Source organism: Triticum urartu, chromosome 7, assembly GCF_003073215.2.
Source record: "Triticum urartu cultivar G1812 chromosome 7, Tu2.1, whole genome shotgun sequence".
Classification (NCBI taxonomy): domain Eukaryota; kingdom Viridiplantae; phylum Streptophyta; class Magnoliopsida; order Poales; family Poaceae; genus Triticum; species Triticum urartu.
Window position 1 is genome coordinate 444,275,620 of NC_053028.1, and position 20,102 is coordinate 444,295,721.

The following is a 20,102-nucleotide window of genomic DNA, read 5'->3' on the forward strand; positions in this document are numbered from 1 at the left end:
CAGGTCTGGTTCCCCCTTTTTCTGATTTCTTCAATGCCGTGCTCTCCCACTATCAGATCCACATGCTGTATCTGAGTCCTGAATCCATCACCCTCCTTTCGGTCTTCGCCTTCATCTGCGAAGCCATGGTGGGCATCCCTCCTTCGGTTGCCTTGCTGCGTCACTTCTTCTCGCTGCATCTTGTCGACCCTACCCAATGCTGGGCGTGTGAAAGCTTCGTTGCCACGCCAGAGACTGCCGCCTCTGGGATTGACTTCAAGCTCCCCTTGCCCGCGGTTGGGTTCCGCGAGCGGTGGCTGTATGTGGATGCGGGGGTGCCCAGCCCCCTGCTAACGGAGCCGGCCTTGCCTGCTGTCCCCAATTTGGGCTGGGGCCAGGTGGCGCTTGAGAGCCCCCGGCTCGTCTTCGTCTGGCGCCGCTTCGCGCTCTTAAGGTCGCATGGCGTGACAGTGCCCAAGGTGGTGAAGGAGTTCCTGCTATGCCGCGTTGCTCCTCTTCAACGCCACTCTCGCCGGATGTGGGCCTTCCATGGGCGCGAGGATAGTATGAGGCTCCAGGAAGAGGACCTGGCTCCTGAGGTGCTGAAGACGGCGCTCTTGACCCTAGCTGGGGACCCCAACCCTGGCAGCGTCCGGCAGGGAGGGGCCTTGATGTACCTCTGCCAGAGCAGGGTCAACTTTGTGAGGTAGATGCCTGCCTTTGATGAGTGGGGGTTGCGCCCTGCCGGCCTTCAGGGGTCTCGTGAGAATCCGGTGGTGGTGACCGCCCTTCCAGTCGGCCAAGGCATCCCGCCCTCGAGTGGCGAAGCAGGGAGGTACGAGGCGCCAGAGGTCGAGGGGGCTCCCGGCGTGGTGAGGGCATCGGGCGAGTCTCACGAGGAAGCAGTTATCGGGGCTCGTACCACTGAGGCTGAGGGTGACAAACAGCTGCCCTCTGCGCCCACGACTGGGGCCCCAGAGGCTCCAGTTGCTTCTCTCGGGGAGGCGATTGACGGCGCACATCAGGCAGGCGCCCCTGACGCTGATCGTCTTGACGCTCCATCCTCGTCGCAGGTCGGTCCCTGCGCCCGACTCTTAGGCCGCTTCCGCGTGGACTTTGGGGCTCTCAGGAAGAGAAGGGAGGCCCTGGGCGACGGTTACCCTTGTCGCCTGCTGAAGCGCAGAAAGTACTTCGCCACTGATGAGTAAGCCTTCTCCTTTCCCTGCTCCTGATCCTTCCGTTGCTCTTACTGACGCTTGCTCCGCAGGCCCCTTCCAGCCGAGCTTGCTGAGACGGCTGAGGGGCCGTCCCCTTTGGCTTTTCCCCCTCCACCGTCCTCGAGCGCCTCGAGTAGCGGAGCCCTTGTGGTGAGGGCGATCGAGGAGGCGGACCATCCCGAGGCGTATCATGGCCCCGCGCACCTCGCGATCCTCCTTCGCGAGCCTTCTCGTGGCATAGCCAACCTGCCATGGGCTTCTCGCCTAGTCGTGGACTGCGATTGGCTGAGGCGCTTCCTGCTCTCTTCTCCTGAGGTCGGGCTGGCCCCAGGCCGGGCTTCTGACGCGGCGTGCCCGGCCGTCGCGAGGGCGCCAGCCCCCAGCCCCCAGCCCGGAGGGGGAGCGCTGACCTGCAGCCCCCGGCGCTTGCTTGGGGCAGATGATGGTGTGAAAGACGTGCTTGAGCGCGCTCGGGAGCGTCGCGCTCTCCGCCAAGGATTCCTTCGAAGGGCGACTGACGAAGTGAGCCTGCTTGGTGAGGAGCTTGCTGATGAAGACGCGCGCCTTGAGGCCGAGGGCCTGTGCCTAGCTGCAGAGAGGCGCGAGCTGGAGGGCGCCATCGCCCTTGCGTGCCATCAGCGCGACCTTGACGAAGCAGAGGCCAAGGCGTCGTTGGTGGCCTCTCGGGAAGCCCGATCTCGGGCTGCTGAGGAAGCTCGGGACGCTGACAGGCGGCGAACGGCCGCAGAGGAGTGGGCTCGGGAGCTCCTGGCCTGGTGCCACTCGCTGGAGGAGCAGGTGGATCTGCGCGAGGCAGCCCTCGCGTCGATGAGGGTGGCCTCCGGCGACTCGGCGGAGCTCCAGAAGCGTGAGGAGGCGCTGACGCTGGAAGCCGCCGAACATACCCGCGAGTACGAGCGTCTGGAGACGAGGGAGCGCTTGGTGACGCAGGCGGAGGACGATGTCGCTACACAGGAAGCCCGTGTTCTGGAGGAGGTCGGACATCGGGTGGCGATGGCGCGTTTGAACCTCGAGCACGAGTTCGAGGAGAAGCTGGGGTTGATCCGGGCCGAAGTCGAAGGCAGGACTGCTGCCCTGAGGGCCAAGCTGGAGGAGGTGATGCGGCGGGCCGATGCTTCTCGGGCCGCCCTTGAGGTGGCGCAAGGTGGGCTAACCACCTCCCAGGCTGAGGTGCTCCTTCTTCGCCAGCGGGTGGAGGAGGCTGAGGCCGTCGCGCGCCAGAACGCGGATGAGATACGTCAGCGGCAGCTCCTGGAGCATGAGCACGGCCCCATGCTGACCACGCTCCGGGAGAGGGCCAAGGCGGCCTTGGGCAACATCTGTGAGGAGACCGTTGGCAAGCCGCACGCAGTTAACTACGCGGGCAACCTTCAATTCTTTATTGATGTGGTGACGCAGCTGGAGGCGCAGTCGATCAGGGCTGACAGGTTGGTGGAGGAGAGGAGCCGCGCCTTTTCTCGTGTCTTCAGCCATCTCCGGAGCATGGATCCCCACTTTGATTTCGACGCCACCATCGCCCCAGTCCCCCAGGCCGTCCGAAGTGAGCTGGCGCACTGGGTGGAAGACCATGTGGAGGCTCTTATCAGGGCCTTCGCCTCGGACAACGACGACGCGATTGTGGCGGCCGACGAGGGCGGCGTGACGGGCGGCCCTGACGCCGCTGGTGGCAACGCGGGCAGCGGGGGCGAGTTCAGTGACGCCAGCAACGGCCCCGATGGCGCTCCTGAGGATGCATTGGGAGATTCATCCGACTGATTGCGCATTGTTCCTGCTTACCCTGTATGAATAGGACTCAGGTTTTGGCCTGATAGCTGTGAGAGCATTTTGGAGGGGGAGCCCCTCATGTAAAACTTGTGCTTATCGTATCAGTAGAAGCTACATTGTCCATGCGCCCGCGCCAAGTTGTTGGCTTAAGCGACGCGCTGGTCGGCTAATTTACCTTTGTCCCATGCTGGCCCTGGGGCAGCTCGCAGGAGGCTGCGGAGCCGGGAGTGTTTCCTGATTAAATCCGTCGGACCTACAGTAAGACGCCCTCCTGAGAGGACGCGGCGGCGGCAGTCTGGACTGCGCGCGAGCTAGGCCTGACCCGGCTCGCAAGGGGCTCACGAGGGGAGGCAGCTGAGGCGAAGCGGTAACCGAAACGCGAGAAATTGCTCGAACGAGACTAAGCACCCCTTCCCCGAACACACGCAAATCTCAAATTGGAATCCAACTAGAACCCAACGGGGGAAAGAAGCAGCCAAAGGGAAGAGCAACAAAAGCAAACAAAAGGCCGCGTCTGGCACCTAGTCTAGTCTTGGACGTCTTCTCACCAGCGCGGAGCTAAGTGCTGCCACTGGGCATGGGAGGGAGCCCCAGGGCCTGAGGCCGGCACCCCTGAGACTCCGGGGCGTGTATAGCCCCTCTCATTATTACGTGAGAGTGTCACGGGGCGGCGAGCTTCACAGGCACTGGGCCTTCTTCACAGGTACTGGCCTTGCTTCATATCGCCAGATGAGGGCCCCGCCTTGCGCCACACTCTAGTGCCATCAGCAACGACCGGAAACCAGGATGCCGCCCGATGGGGTAGAGCGGTCGCTAGCGGTTCCCCCGACGACCACGGGTCCTCCGTCGGGGGCAGGCCCTGGGGCACCTCCCCAGCAGAGGGCCTACCTCCTGAGAACGCCTTGCTCCAAACGCCACGGTGGCGATGTCGGATCCCTGCCTCTCTCCTGCGATCCATGGTTAGCGTATACCTGCTCCTAAAGAATTATCGGTACCCGATAGTCGCTGCCTCCAGCGTGGCCAGTGGGACTGTCCCGAGGCTCCTGGAAAGGCTCAGCTTCTAGTGCCTCGTCCCCCCAGCCTGGGCTGAGGAGCGAGCTTTGTCCGTTCTCGTGAGGGTGTCCTTGGTCCATCATGAGGGGCATGTACTCCTCCGGCGCCGTCATCCCGAATGCCTCGCCGTAATACCCCGCATGCCACGCGGTCCTGCCTGACGCGCCCACCACGGGGTGGCAGCGCGGCCGCCCGCTGGGGCCACAGGTCGCGTTGAGCCCTTCTTCTTCACGGACCGGGGGCGGGGGCAGCGCCGCCGCCGGTCCAGCGCTGACAGCCTCGCTGGCTTCGGAGTAGCCCTGGAGCCCGCGGGCGCGCGCGGGGCCCCCGCGTGGGTCGCCCTGGGCTTGAGATGGGAGCTGGGTGGAGAAGGGGTGAGCCCCCGAGGCGGCGAAGCCCAGGAGCTCTGCCACTCGCTCCAGCAGCACGTCGTGGCCGCCCTCCAGCAGTCTGCACTGCAGCAGCTCTCGAGCCACCGTGAGTGCGGCTCTTGAATTCGCCTGCTCCCGGTGGGTGTACGGTGTCGTGGTCGCAGCGTGATTGGAGGCCCTAGCTGCCGACCGCGCCTGTCGCGGTATAAGAGTAGTCGAAGCCCGTCCGTGTCACCCGCGGCCCGCAGCGCCCTGCGGACCGCGAGCTGCCTGGGGCACGGGGTCGCTGAGCGGTTCTGCGCGGGCGGGCCATGCAGCCCATGGGTCTGGGTTGCCCTCCTGGTCGCCGGGCATGGTGATGGCGACGCGACGGGGCATGGAGCGGTGGAAGACGAATTCCGGCGCACCCCTACCTGGCGCGCCAAATGTTGGATTTCGGGTTCCGGTAGACCCTTGAGGTTCGAACACTGGGGTGCGCGCGGAGATTTCACCTCCTACCTCCCTGCACCCCTCCGCCACGCTAGGATCAAAGCTACGAAAAGAACAACATGAGGGACACAGGGTTTATACTGGTTCGGGCCACCGTTGTGGTGTAATACCCTACTCCAGTGTGTGGTGTCGTGGATTGCCTCTTGGGCTAATGATAGTGGACAGTACAAGGAAGAATAGCCTTGCGAGGGTCTGTTCTTGGCTGGGGTGATGAACTGCTGGGAGGAGTTCAGCCACCTTTCTCTATCTCTCTCTCTCTCTCTCTCTCTCTCTCTCTCTCTCTCTTTACCACCTCTCTACTTGTCGAGCCCTTGGAGGAGACTGAGCCGAACCCGCCTTTGCTATGCGGGTGGCTGGTCCTATTTATAGTGGCCCTGGTCCTCTCCCCAAATATTGAGCGGAAAGGGAGCCAACAATGGCGGGCTAATTTGAAGGGGGACAACAAGTATCAACTATCCTGACAAAAGTAGTCTTCGCCTGCGCAAAGCTCTGGTGATGACGCCGTCTTGGGCTCCACGGTGACCTCCGTGTCGTAGTCCTCCTGGTCTTGGTCTCGTTGCACCAAAACGGCAACCTTTTCCTGATGCCTCGGTACTCCGCGGCTTCGCTTGCCCCCTTTGCACCAAAGAGGAAAGGAGGACGCTGCGCGGGCTGGCACCCGCCTGGCGCCCTGAGTCATCATGGCTTGCGTCACGGGCACCTCGCGAGGTACCCCGCCTTGATCTCTCCACCTCCTCGCGAGCCAGCCGGACGAGGCCGTGCCTGAGGAAGCTCCGTGTCGTCCGCCCCGCAAGGCTTGGCCCCTCGCGAGGGTCTTGGGTTTGTGCTGGTGAAGATGGGCCGTACTGGGCCCCCCTTTGAGCCACGCCGCAGGCCGCAGGCAGGCAAGTCTAGGGACCCCCGTTCCCAGAACACCGATAGTGGGGCCCACACGGGCTCGATCGTACAGCACCATCATGTACAAGGCAGTGCACATGACATACGAAGCGTCCCCGAGTCAGCATAGCCAAGGACTCTTTAAGACACAACGAGACCACTGTAAAACCAACCGTGGATAGGTGGACCACTAGACGTCAAACCCCAATCTCATATCATGCATCTGTCGGAAAGATATCCTAGGAGCTACTTGAATTCCCACTTATAAACTCCCGAAACTTTCTGGTTATGCAATCAGGTGTTGGGGATACAGGGGAAGCATAATATCTCACCCAAAACTAGCAATCCTACATCCAGCTATATCCATCCTTCAACACATAACCAAGAAACCTTCGGAAATCATTTACCTCAACCTTCGAAAAGCATCTGTTATACGAGTTATGGCAATACTCCCGAACTCCCGCCCCAGTACTGGGTGGTGTCAAGGTTATCTCACCAACAGCTGCATATCAGAGTTCGATGTCGGCGAAACTCAGGTATTCCAGAACTGCAACGATAAAATTGTGATGACAACACCTCGGAGCTCAACTCCCCGGGACACTGCCACAACCCCTAAATGTCAGGAGGCACCAAGAACAATGTTCTCGTCAAAAACCATCGGACCGATTCTAAGATACCCGCGTGATCCTAAATTTTTTTAGTGAAATTTGAGGAGAGAAGAGTCAAAACTCTACGTCAGGAGGCCTCACCAGAGCGACGAAGGGACTGAGGATTAAAAAGAATCCTACTCTCCGATATATATTATCCTAAGACTCAAAACATTTTGTTCTAGACTCAACAACGTCAGCGATTCGATCAAGTAGGGGGCTCCTAAGTCAGGGAAGGCTCTGATTACCATCTTGTAACACCCACGATGCGGCTATATCTCCCACGTGTCGGAGCACGACTTAGAGGCATAACCGCATTATAGGCATGTCGCAAGAGGGGTAATCTTTACACATCCCATGTACCGAATAAGAAAGGGATAAAGAGTTGGCTTACAATCGCCACTTCACACAATACATAAATATATCATTACATCATCCAGAATACAATCAAGGACCGACTACGGAACCAAATAAAGAAAGACAACCCCTAATGCTAGATCCCCTATCGTCCCGATTGGGCTCCACTACTGATCAACTGGAAACGGAAAACAATACAATGAACACGATCTTCATCGAGCTCCCACTCGAGCTCAATTGTGTCATCTGCACTGGTATCATCGGCACCTACAACTGTTTTGGAAGTGATCTATGAGTCACAGGGACTCAGCAATCTCACACCCTCGCGATCAAGAGTATTTAAGCTTATGGGTAGGAAAAGGTAGTGAGGTGGAGCTGCAGCAAGCACTAGCATATATGGTGGCTAACTTACGCAAATGAGAGTGATAAGAGAACCAAAGAACGGTCGTGAACTAGAAGTGATCCTGGAAGCTACTTATGTTCAAGCATAACACAAGAACCATGTTCACTTCTCGGACTCCGTCGAGAAGAGACCATCACGACTACACACGTGGTTGATGCATTTTAATTAAGTTAAGTTTCAAGTTTTCTACAACCGGACATTAACAAATTCCCATCTGCCCATAATCGCGGGCAGGGCTTTCGAAAGTACAAAAACCCTGCAGGGGTGTTCCAACTTAGCCCATCACAAGCTCTCACGGTCAACGAAGGATATTCCTTCTCCCAGGAAGACCCGATCAGACTCGGAATCCCGGTTACAAGACATTTCGACAATGGTAAAACAAGACCAGCAAGACCGCCCGATGCGCGGACATCTCGATAGGAGCTGCACATATGTCGTTCTCAGGGCAACACCAGATGAGCACTCCGTACAACTAAAACCAACCCTCAAGTTTCCCTGAGGTGGCGCTGCAAAGGACTCTAGTTCGGACCAACACTTAGACAAGCACTGGACCGGGGGGCTTAAAATAAAGATGACCCTCGAGAGCGCGACTCCCAAGGGAAAAGTAGGTGGTGGTGAGGCAAATGGTAAAACCAAGGTTGGGCCTTGCTGGAGGAGTTTTATTCAAAGCGAAATGTCAAGGGGTCCCCATAACACCCAACCGTGTAAGGAACGCAAAATCAAGGAACATAACACCGGTATGACGGAAACTAGGGCGGCAAGAGTGGAACAAAACACCAGGCATAAGGACGAGCCTACCACCCTTTACCAAGTATATAGATGCATTAATTAACATAAAAGATATTGTGATATCCCAACATATCCATGTTCCAACATGGAACAAACTTCATCTTCACCTGCAACTAGCAACGCTAGAAGAGGGGCTGAGCAAAGCGGTAACATAGCCAAACAACGGTTTGCTAGGAAATGTTGGTTAGAGGCTGACATGGCAAAATGGGAGGCATGATATAGCAAGTGGTAGGTATCGCAGCATAGCAATAGAGAGAGCAACTAGCAAGCAAAGATAGAAGTGATTTCGAGGGTATGGTCATCTTACCTGAGATCCCGCAAGGAAGAAGAATGAGTCCATGAAGAAGACAAACGGACGAAGTCAAACGAATCCTCACAAACACGATGTTATCGGAACTAACCCGAAGAAGCAACACCGGAAAGAAGAAAACAACATAGTAAACAACCATCACATAAACATGGCATGATGCGCAACCAAGTATGATGCATGTCCGGTTTAATTAGGCAGGGCATGGCAAAGTGCACAAACAAAACTACAAGTTAAGTGGAGCTCAATATGCAACGAGTTGCATATTGACGGAACACCACATGACTTATTTAGTTCTCTCCTGTTTATGTACTCAACAATATTAAATGCTGGTTAGCATGGCAAGATGTGAAGCATACATAAACTAACTATCTAGTCAAGTTTAAATGAGGCCGGAAATAACAAACCACAATTCCGGTAAATCCTCATGAGCATATATCAGATTTGGTAATGTTTTGCCCTAAAGCATATTTTAGAGTTGTTAAACATGCAAAGAAATGCCACCATGTTAAACTAGGCAATTTTCTACCCCATTTACATATAAAGATTATTTAAATCCAAGCTACGGTTAATTAGTTATGAAATAAATCATTTTACATAGCTATAAGGGAAAATATATGCAAACATCATTTTAAACATTTTAAACATGCATGAAAGTTGGATATTATGAAACTAGATGAAATTCTAGTCATTTTACATATATAAATTATTTACATCCGATGCACGGTTGTGAAGTTATTAAATGCATGAAGTTAGAGGGATTTTCTGTAAAACTGTAATCTCCTGGAAAATGATTAAATTCGTCCAGAGAAAAAAACGTTATACGAGCGGAATCTGAATGCACTGCTGGCCCTACTGGCATAACAGAGAGGGGGGCTGTGGGGGCTCACATTGGCCTGCGAGGCCTAGCTGGAGAACGCCCTGGCGCTGGGCCTTAAGGCAATGCAAAAGGGGCGGCCCATATGCACTACCGCTCGTCCTCCCCGCTCGAATGAGCACAGAAAACAAAGGAGGCGGCGCACGGCATGGCAGTGTCCAACGACGGGTCCCGGGGGCGCGGACCAGCAAGGAGGTGACTGGAGGTTGTAGATCCGAGCACGGGACGACAAGGGCAACCGGATCCGGGGCGGAGAAGGCCGACGGCGTCGACCTGCGAAGGGCATAGAGAGAGAGAGACCATGAGAGAGCAGAGAGACGGAGAGGGAGCGACGAAGAGAGAGGAAGGCAGGGAAGGCGGTCTGGCGGACGAGGGAGCCCCTCAGGCATGGGCTCTCAGGCACGGGACGGTGGCCTGGTTTCGGGTGTGGGCGATCTCTTGAGTGGCTCGAGGCAGAGGCACCATGGATCGAGAGGAGGGACTTCGGGTTCGTCTGCTCGTGCACGGGCACGACGAGAAGGAGGTTGCGATGCGAGGCTTGGTGTGGTACTGCTGCGCGAGGAGTCCGGCGAGGTCCGGCCGGAGCGGCGAGGAGACAGGAGGGGCAAGCTGTGGAGGCCTCGGGCGGCTGCAGGGGCTCGGGCTCCTCGATCCAGATCAAGGTAAGGAGGGGCTATGCTCTGGATTGGCTGGTTGGTGAAAATGAGGAGATTAGATGGGTGAGATCCCGATGGTACCAGGAGGTGGCGGCGGGATGGATGGAATAGACGGGATAGGCTAGTGGTCTAGGGTTAGGCTATATATAGCAGGTGGATTAAGTTAGGGGCTATCGGATCCCTCCGATCGTAATCGGACAATCGAGAAATAAATAGTTAGGAAGTCCAAATAGGAAAAAGGAGATGTTTTGTAGATGTTTGGGGATGATCCGAATCCAACGGTGACGACTGCCCGGGTCGGGTCCGGGACAGCTTTCGGACGCGCGCGCGAGGAGGGCCTCGGGCTGAGGAGAGAGGTTAGGTTGGGCCTGGCGGTATGTAGTGGACTGTGCACATGTTTCCGGATACCGGAAACGTCCGACGTATGACCGGCTATACTGCCGCTATAGTTATTCGATGGGGCATCAAACGAACTCCGAATGCGATGAAACTTGGCGGGCGGCCTACTGACAACATAACAACATCGCATGCCAACGTTCAACCCTTTCCGAGAACATTTTCCGGCCACTTATAAAATAATATTTCGGACATGCCGCGGGCGCGTGCGAGAGTGGTTGGGCTCAGAACGGACAACAGAAAGAACTAGGGAACCGGGGCGGATGCAAGTTTTGAAAACATGATGATGCAATGCACATGATGAGATGGCAAGATGCAACACGCAAGAAAATGACATGGCAAAGACATCGAATAACTGGAAGACACCTGGCGCAACGGTCTCGGGGCGTCACATGGTAGGTTTGTAACATCCCAAATTTTCAATTTGGAATGTTATACATTAGTTCATCTTTGCATATCATATTTTATTGCATTTTGGCTTGATCCTAGAAATTCTACGCAACACAAGGACCCACAGAGAGAGTTGGGGGATTTCGTTATTTTCATATTTGAGTTTTCTCGAATTTCGAAAAGAGGATCATTTGATTTTAATTATTTTCTCTTTGATATTTCTTTTATAAACATAAAAGAGAGGGGATAAAATAACATCCTCAAAATAAAGAAATATTGGAGATTTAATGTTAAAATCAAATAAGAGTTTTATTCGTATTTTTATCGTTATTTTATTTGAATTAGGAAAAATATGCATTTTTCAAAATTGCATTAGAGGCCCAAATAAAAGTTCACCTTGTCCGGTAGATTTTTACAGGACGAGGAAAATTTATTTCAGGATTTTTGGAGTCCGTTTAGTATTTCTTTTATTCGTTTTTTTGTGCGGAATTTTTTTAAAAAAAGAAGAGGAAACCGACTTTGGGCCTTACCCGCCCGTGGATTCTGCCCCCCTGGGGGGGCTTTATAAGCCGCCGAGGCCGCAGCCCCACAGCCCACCAGCCCGCCCCGCCGAAACCCTAGCCGCGCCAGCCCGCCGCGCCGCCCCGTCGCTGACCCGCGAGAGCCGCGGCACCGCCTCGCCACCTGCCGCCAGAGCCGGAGTTCGCCGCCGCTGCCGGTTTCCTTTGACCGATTCAGTTTTTCAGTAAAAACCTAGATGCGTTTTTTAGTATTATTTAGATCGGTTTTATTTTTATTTATCCGGTTTAGTTATATAGCGGACGTTCGTCCGTACGTTCATTTTAACGAACGGTTTTCGCCCGTTAGCCACAGACAGCGAACATTTGTTTGTTAGCCTGTTTTTCAGTTTTTCTTTTTCTCGGATTTTTTCGCGATTATTTTCGATCGTGATTTCTGATCCGATTTTCGTTTTAGTTTAACTTTTCGCTCGTTTATCGGAATCAGGCGATTCAAGCGCCTAGAGTTTCGTCTCGAAGCCCTCTTTCTGTTTAATCAACTTAAACAAGTTTTTGCTACTGTAAAATTTGACTTTAGCCCTCTTCTTAAGTTGAACTTTCTGGTTAGATCTTCTTATTTGAGTTTTACCCGTGCATTTTTGCTTGATTGCTTATTGTATGCTTGTTTGATTGCGATAGAGTACCCGGAATGCGAAGCGTGCTACTACGAGTCTCTAGGTTTCACGGATCATCAACAAGGCAAGTAACACTTTGATCATACCTCTTTACTACCCAGTTTTATTGCATTAGATCAATCCTCAAACAATTGCATGATTAGGATCTGATTAATATGTGGGTTTTGGGAAGTAGATGAGGTAGTACCTATTCACCTGTTTATTATCAAACCTTTGGGAGTTACTTCTACGTTGCTTATATTGCTATGCTATGCTCGTAGACGTGGTTTGGGTTTGAGTGTATTCATGACAGATGTGAGTATTGTTAATTAATGGTTAACTTAAGGTGGCAACTTTAATACACATCTGGGTGGATTGAGGCACCTGGGGAACCTAGTGTTGCCTGTATTTTTGGAAATCCCGGGGTACCGTGTGATTCTCCTATGGAGTGCCACCCAGGCTCAAAGGGATCACAAGATTATTCATGCTAGAAACTTCCTTGTGTAGCCACATGCCATTATGGGCTCCGGCATAGTTGTGTAAGTTGTGGGAAACCTTTCCATGATGGGCTAGCAGATGTAGGGGATTATATGTGTACATGCCTATCTATCGGTTAAGGGGACCTCTTCGGAAAGACTGTGTCTCGGTCGTCCATTTCTCAAACATCATGCAGTGCGAGAAATTCAACGGAGGAGATCGAGTCTTGTGGGGAAAAGTGTGCAAACCTCTGCAGAGTGTACAAACTAATCATGGTTAGCCGTGTCCCCGGTTATGGACATCTTGAGTATCTAGTTCTTGGATTATCATGTGGATCTCATCACTCTTAATATAATTTCATTGGGTTTAATGATGATGCTTAATTGGGATTGAGTTGGGTGAACCTTCTCAATGTTTAACAACCACCATGATAGTTAAATAAAATTTATTCCTTTGTTGTAGGGAAAAATTGGCTTTCCGCAAAACATATTAACCATACAGCCTCCACCAGCCATATATGCATGTAGTGATAGCATTATTCTGTTCATTACTCTCTTGTGTTACATTGCCAGCATATTCCATGTGCTGACCCATTTCGGGCTGCAATGTATCATGTTGCAGACTTTTCAGATGAACAGTAAGGAGCCTTAGGTCGTGGTCTTTCACTCAGTGATGCCGTTGGAGTTGATGGACTCACTTTATCTTCCAAGCCTTCCATGTTATCATATTAGATGCCTTAAGCCATATTTATTGTAAAAAGTTCTCTTTTGAGACATTCGATGTAATAAGTGTGTGATTGCTAATCTATTATAAATCCTCAAGTACTGTGCGTGTTAGCATTACCGATCCAGGGACGACACTGATGCACAGAGATCAGACTGTTTGAGTTCTGGTCGCTATAGGAAATGCCATAATAGGTAGGTATGGTGGCTGTTTTGAGAAAGGTAAATGGTGGGTTTATGGTACCGGCGAAAGTTGCGCGATACTAGAGAGGTGTTACGCCCTCGATGCGGCTACATCTCCCATGTGTTGAAGCACGACTTAGAGGCATAACCGCATTGAAAGCAATGTCACAAGTGAGGTAATATTCACACAACCCATGTAATACATAAGGGAAAGATACATAGTTGATTTACAATCACCACTTCACACAATACATGAATAAAGCATTACATCAACCAAACACTCATGGCCCGACTACGGCGCCAAAATAAAAGATAACCCAACATGCGACACGGTCCCGATCACCCCCAACTGGGCACCACTACTGATCATCAGGAAAAGAAACATAGTATCGTTGAGAGTCCTCGTCGAACTCCCACTTGAGCTCGAGCGCGTCACCTGGAGCGGAATCGTCAGGCCCTACATCTGGTGTAATGGTAATCTGTGAGCCACAGGGACTCAGCAATCTCGCACCCTCGTGATCAAGACTATTTAAGCTTATAGGTAAGGCAAGGTAAATATGTGGAGCTGCAGCAAGCGACTAGCATATATGGTGACTATCCTGTTCGCAAAAGAGAGCGAGAAGAGAAGGCAAAGCGCGAGCGAGAAACTAGAGAGCAACCTGCGCAAGCATTACTCCAACACCGTGTCCACTTCCCGGACTCCGCCGAGAAGAGGCCATCACGGTAACACACTCAGTTGATTCATTTTAATTAAGTTAAGGTTCAAGTTATCTACAACCGGACATTAACAAATTCCCATCTGCCCATAACCGCGGGCACGGCTTTCAAAAGTTCAAATCCTTGCAGGGGAGTCCCAACTTAGCCCATGACAAGCTCTCACGGTCGACGAAGGAATAGACCTCCTCCCGAGACGTTCCGATCAGACTCGGTATCCCGGTTCTTCAAGACAACTCCGACAATGGTAAAACAAGTCCAGCAACACCACCCGCTGTGCCGACAAATCCCGATAGGAGCTGCACATATCTTGTTCTCAGGGCACACCGGATAAGCTAAGCGTACGGGAGCCAACGTAACCCAAGTTGCCAAGGGACGGCCCCGCATGGTGCTCTAGGTTGGACCAACGCTCAGAGGAGCACTGGCCCGGGGGGGTTTAAAATAAGATGACCCTTGAGTCCGCGAAACCCAAGGGAAAAGGCTAGGTGGCAAATGGTAAAACCAAGGTTGGGCATTGTTGGAGGAGTTTTATTCAAGGCGGACTGCCAAGGGGTTCCCATTATAACCCAACCGCGTAAGGAACGCAAAATCCGGGAACATAACACCGATATGACGGAAACTAGGGCGGGAAGAGTGGAACAAAACACTAGGCGAGAGGCCGAGCCTTCCACCTTTACCAAGTATATAGATGCATTAAGATAACATGGCAATATAATGATATCCCAACAAGTAAATAATGTTCCAACAAGGAACGGTCTCCAATCTTCACCTGCGGCTAGCAACGCTATAAGAGGGGCTGAGCAAAGCGGTAACATAGCCAATCAACGGTTTGCTAGGACATGGTGGGTTAGAGGTTTGACATGGCAATTTGGGAGGCTTGAAAGCAAGTGGTAGGCATCGTAGCATTGGCATAGCAAAAGAGCGGAGCAATCTAGCATAGCAAAGATAGTAGTGATTTCGAGGGTATGATCATCTTGCCTGAAATCCCGCAAGGAAGAAGAACGAGTCCATGAAGAAGACAAACAGACATAGACGAACGGGTCCTCACAAACACGACATTACCGGAACCAACCCGAAGAAGCAAACACTGGAAAGAAACACACAACATAGTAAACAACCAACACATGAACATGATATGATATGATATGCGGGATGCGGTATGCGATGCATATGCAAGATTTGACAAGGGATGCATGAACCTGGCCTCAACATGGAAATCCAAGTGTGCCACTGGAAAGATGAGATGAAATCGCTTGAAAACGATATAAAGAACGCCGGAATCGGAGTTACGGTTTGGAAATGGCAAGCAATTCAAATATGGCACCGGTTTGCGATATACAGCAAGTAGCCATCTAAATGCAACAAGTTAAACATGCTACAGCACCCAAACATGGCATCAAAATACATGGCAGGGATCCATTCATGATGCTTAACAAAAGACTAGCACTGAGCTACGGCCAATTCATCCATTAACAGGTTCAAACAAGCATGGAAAACATGCATATGGTAAACAGATTTCAGACTTAGTGAAATTAACACTTGTCTGGAATTTCAGATCAGATAGCACTCTTCGAAGCAACAAAACTACATTCTACAGGCCCTGAACATGGAAAAGTAAAGCATGGCGTGGAGCTACTCAAAGAGCTTAACAAAAGTCCATTAGTGACCTTAAGCCAAAAGGGATCATAAAATACAATTGCAAGCATGTGAACATGGCAAAAACATAATCAGTTCTCAGACTTAGTGAAAACTGGAGCATGCTGAAAACAGATATCAAGTAGGCATGTTTACGAGCTCGATGCACTCACTACGGAGCAAGTCATGACAAGATAAGCATACACCCATCAAAAATACACATTATACAAGCTATACATGTCAAGAACAATAGCATAGCATGCACGGATCAACTACAACATCTTCGGCAAAATCGCTAACAAGTAGACAATCTGCCTAGATTCACGAAATAGCAAAAGTAGAGCTCGATTGACTCAAGCTAGGGTGCTCCATAATTTCAAACAAAGACATGGATGGATAGAGCACTACAATATTAACAAAACATCCTTACTGATCATCCTCAAAAGAGGCACAGATCACTAGGAAACAACATGAACATATGGCCATATGAGATAAACAGGTCAAGGACATAGTGGAAATGCTAAGTCCTGAAATCAGCATTACCAAGTGCCTCACTTTGCAAGCTTGTGCTAGTCACCACACACATCACAAAAATACATGGGTTGCACCTCTGGAAAGATGGCAAAACCCCTAACAAAACATATGTAGAGCTCATGGGCATATCATGCACACAATAATCATGGCAAAAATGACAAATATCTAAATGGAGCAGCAGATCTGGCAATTATCTCAAGTAGCACTTTTCTAACAGCATTTCGGGAATCAATATGAACTCAAATGAAAATGATGCAATGAGATGAAATGATGTACTCTCTGAGACGAACATTTTGATATGCTATATGCCCAAAACGGAGCTATGGATGCAAAGTTACGATGCTATGAACATGTGCATAATAATTAGGGTTTCGTGAGTAGAAAGTCAACCGAGGCAAACGGATCTCAGATCCAGATCGGGTCGGCATTGTTCATGCACGCAGCCCGAGGTTCACCGAAGGCGGATCTCGCCGGAAGGAAGGACGGGGAGGAGCTCCGGTGGCCGGATCCGGAGCATTAGGCGGCGGTGGCGGCGGGGCGCCTCGGTGGCGGCGGCGGGGCCACGCCGGCGAAGGGCGGCGCCGGCGGGAGGGAGCGGTGGCGCCGGATGGCGACCCTGGCCGGCAAAGGCGGCGGCGAGAGCAGCGCGGCCGCGGGCGGGCGCGGATGGCGGCGGCCGGCGGATTTGGGCCTGCCTCGGGCCCCGCGGGCCGGCGGCGGCGGGAGGAGGAGAGAGAGGGCGGCGGGGTGAGGTGGCGAGGCCAGATTGGCTGAGGGTGAGGGCGGACACGTCCGGTCACCGGGCAGACATGTCCGGCGGCGCGAGGGAGAGGGAGGCTAGGGTTTCGTCCGCGAAAATGGACGGGGAGGACATATTTATAGGTAGAGGGAGCTAGGAGAGTCCAAATGAGGTGCGGTTTTCGGCCACGCGATCGTGATCAAACGACCGAGAGGATGGAAGGGGTTTAGGTGGGTTTTGGGCCACTTTGGAGGGGTGTTGGGCTGCAACACACACGAGGCCTTTTCGGTCCCTCGGTTAACCGTTGGAGCATCAAACGAAGTCCAAATGATACGAAATTTGACAGGCGGTCTACCGGTAGTAAAACAAGGCCGCTTGGAAAGTCGCGGTCCGATCCGGAAATGTTTAATCCCCACACACGAGAAGAAGGTAGAAATGACCACCGGAGGAGAACGGAACGCCGGATTGGAAAACGGACAACGGGGAAAATGCTCGGATGCATGAGGCGAACACGTATGCAAATGAAATGCACATGATGACATGATATGCAATGCATGACACGCAAGCAATGACAAGGCAACAACAGCGATTAACTGGAGGACACGTGGCACATCGGTCACAGGGCGTTACAACACTCCATCACTACGAGAGGATCTCGTCCCGTGATCTAGAATGGCACCGGAGGAACAACGGAAGAGAAAAGTGGAGAGGTAAAACTAAGTTGCTTCATTGACAAACGAGTGAAACCACGAACCTTGAAGAGGTTAAGCCACTCCGGGAGAATAACACAACGGAGATGAACGAAGTTGAAAGCACTCCATTAAGAAATAGGAACAAGTAAGAACAAATTCGGGAAGCACTCCGGTTTAGAAGGTATGCAAGACTTGATAAGGCGAAAGGAACTTGAGCAAAAGGGCACAACACTCCGGTTAAATGCACAATCATGAAAAGAACATAATCTTTGATGAAGCGAGATGATGGTTGAAGAAAACAACATCACAATGGCTCCGGAACAAAAGAATAGAAGATAGATAATTGAAATAGAAGAAATGAGTAGAAAATGCCAACTTCTGCCAAAAGAGCTTGAGAAGGCATCCTTAGGAGAAGGGTCGAACGGAGTTGTTGGAAAACCAACAACGAAAAGAACAAGGTTGTAGTGGGCTTATGGAGAACATCTCAAAACTCTGAGGTGAAATTCTGCCACTAACAGAAACGATATATTAGATTGATAACAACAAGGAGATGTGAAGCTTAATTCACCGGGAGGATAGAAGAATAACTTGGGTCATTTATAAACACCATAGATAGCAACAATCCTTAGGGAAGGCTTTAGGTGAAATATAACCCAAGACAGCTCCAATGACGAGATTGATGGATTTAAAATATCTCAATCTTGACAGCATGTGAATCATGAAAACATGAACTCAAATTATCAAGAATGACATAATACCACCTCCAATAATACGGAAGAAAGAATTGCACTCTGGATAGCAAGATGAAAGAATACTTGAGCTCCTCTGACAAGAATGTAGATGAACACTTCGAGAAGGAATCAAATCCTTGATGAACCATCATGCAGAACCTCCATGAAGAACTCCGTTAAACAAAAGAATGATCAAACGGAAAGAAAGGGTAGTTGAAAACACAAGGTGAAGCCTTGCAATGATTTAGATGGAGCTTCGCGACGAGATAATGCGGAAAAGCTTGGAACTCCAGAAAAAAAAAGATGAACAAATGAAATCAAGAATTTGATGAGCCTCCGGAGTGAGGAATTAATCACTTGGATGAGACAAGAATAAGAATTACATTATGCTTATCCTTCATCAATTAAATTGATGCCAAGCAACGGATTTGGCACACTACTTATTCTCGTAGCAAGGATTAAGAGAGATATAGCGCCAACTTGGGAAGGTCTTCTTTGAACCACCGGTAGGATTGACAACGAATAAATTGATAAGGAAGAGAAACCTAGAAGAACCACCGTAAGAAATGAAAATGAACGAAGATACTTGAGAGAATTTAGATACAACTGAAACGAAGAGATCACGCGCTGATTAAAGAATATTGAATGATGCACCGGTGAGATTTGGGGAACGAGAGCTGAAAGCTGAGAATGAACAAGTCTTCTGAAATGATGGGCTCCGGATAATCGAACTGAAAATACCCTTGAATATATCCTGATGGGTGAAAAAAAATATTCTCACAATCGAAAATAATTATGAGAGGATGGCAACAAGCTAGCACCATGAATCTTGAAGAGAGTGGAGCAAGATTAAAGAGAAACTCTTCTTCGGTCTTCAAAAGATGAGAATGACAACGAGAAACACCACCAAGAATTATTGAGGCACCGAAATAAAGAAGAATATAAAAGTTGAATCAACAATGAAATGAATTTGAAAGATCTTGAAGAAAGACATTTAACTGATGATAAGTCATACTTACGTCAAACTTGGAAAGGAAATTTTTGAGGATAGCTCCAGGAAAATAGGAAGAGTCAGGTAAGATCCTGGGAAAAGACCTGTGGGTTAGGGCCCACTCAAAGAAACACCGTTGAACGATTCAAAAGAGAGAAAGCACCGGTTGAATTAAATGACTTGAATGAGGGAACATTCTCGAAATAGGTTGAACGGATCTTGGATGACAAGGCGAGCCTTCTGAGATATCTTCAGGGCACCGGAACAAATGAATATCAAGAAATGAATGATTATGAGGTGCACCGGCATGAGAAAAGCATTTGAAATACAGAGAAGAATATGGTCGACACCGAGAGCTTGAATAGAATCCACTGGAGAAGAAAACGAGTGAAAAGTGATGAACTTGAAGCTCCGTTAGAATCTTCATGAGAATCACCGGATAAGAATATTGATAGAAAAGAATGGAGAGACTTCATAAACGATAAGATGGATACTTGATTAAGACTTCTGAGTCCTCGAAAAAAAGAAAAGGGAGGGAGGGTGGGAAAAAAACAAAGACAATTTGGAATGGATGAAACGAACACCATTGAGAAAAAATGATACTTGATGTTGCGAATGTTGAAGTGATCGGATCCACTTGAAAAGAAAACACGCCGGTTGAAAAGGATTGACATGACAGACTCGATGATCGAGAAGGATTAGTATTCACATCGAAGTATGAGAACACCATTTAGGAAAGGTATGGACTCACACTTGACATTGAAGCAACTCGAATACCACAACTCAAACAAAACAAAGGATTGGCTTGCGAAATAAGCCGGAACAAACATATGATAGAGATTTCGCCCGAAGTTTTCGTGGTGGGGCCTACACGGGCTCGATCGTACAGCACCATCATGTGCACCAAGGTAGTGCACATGA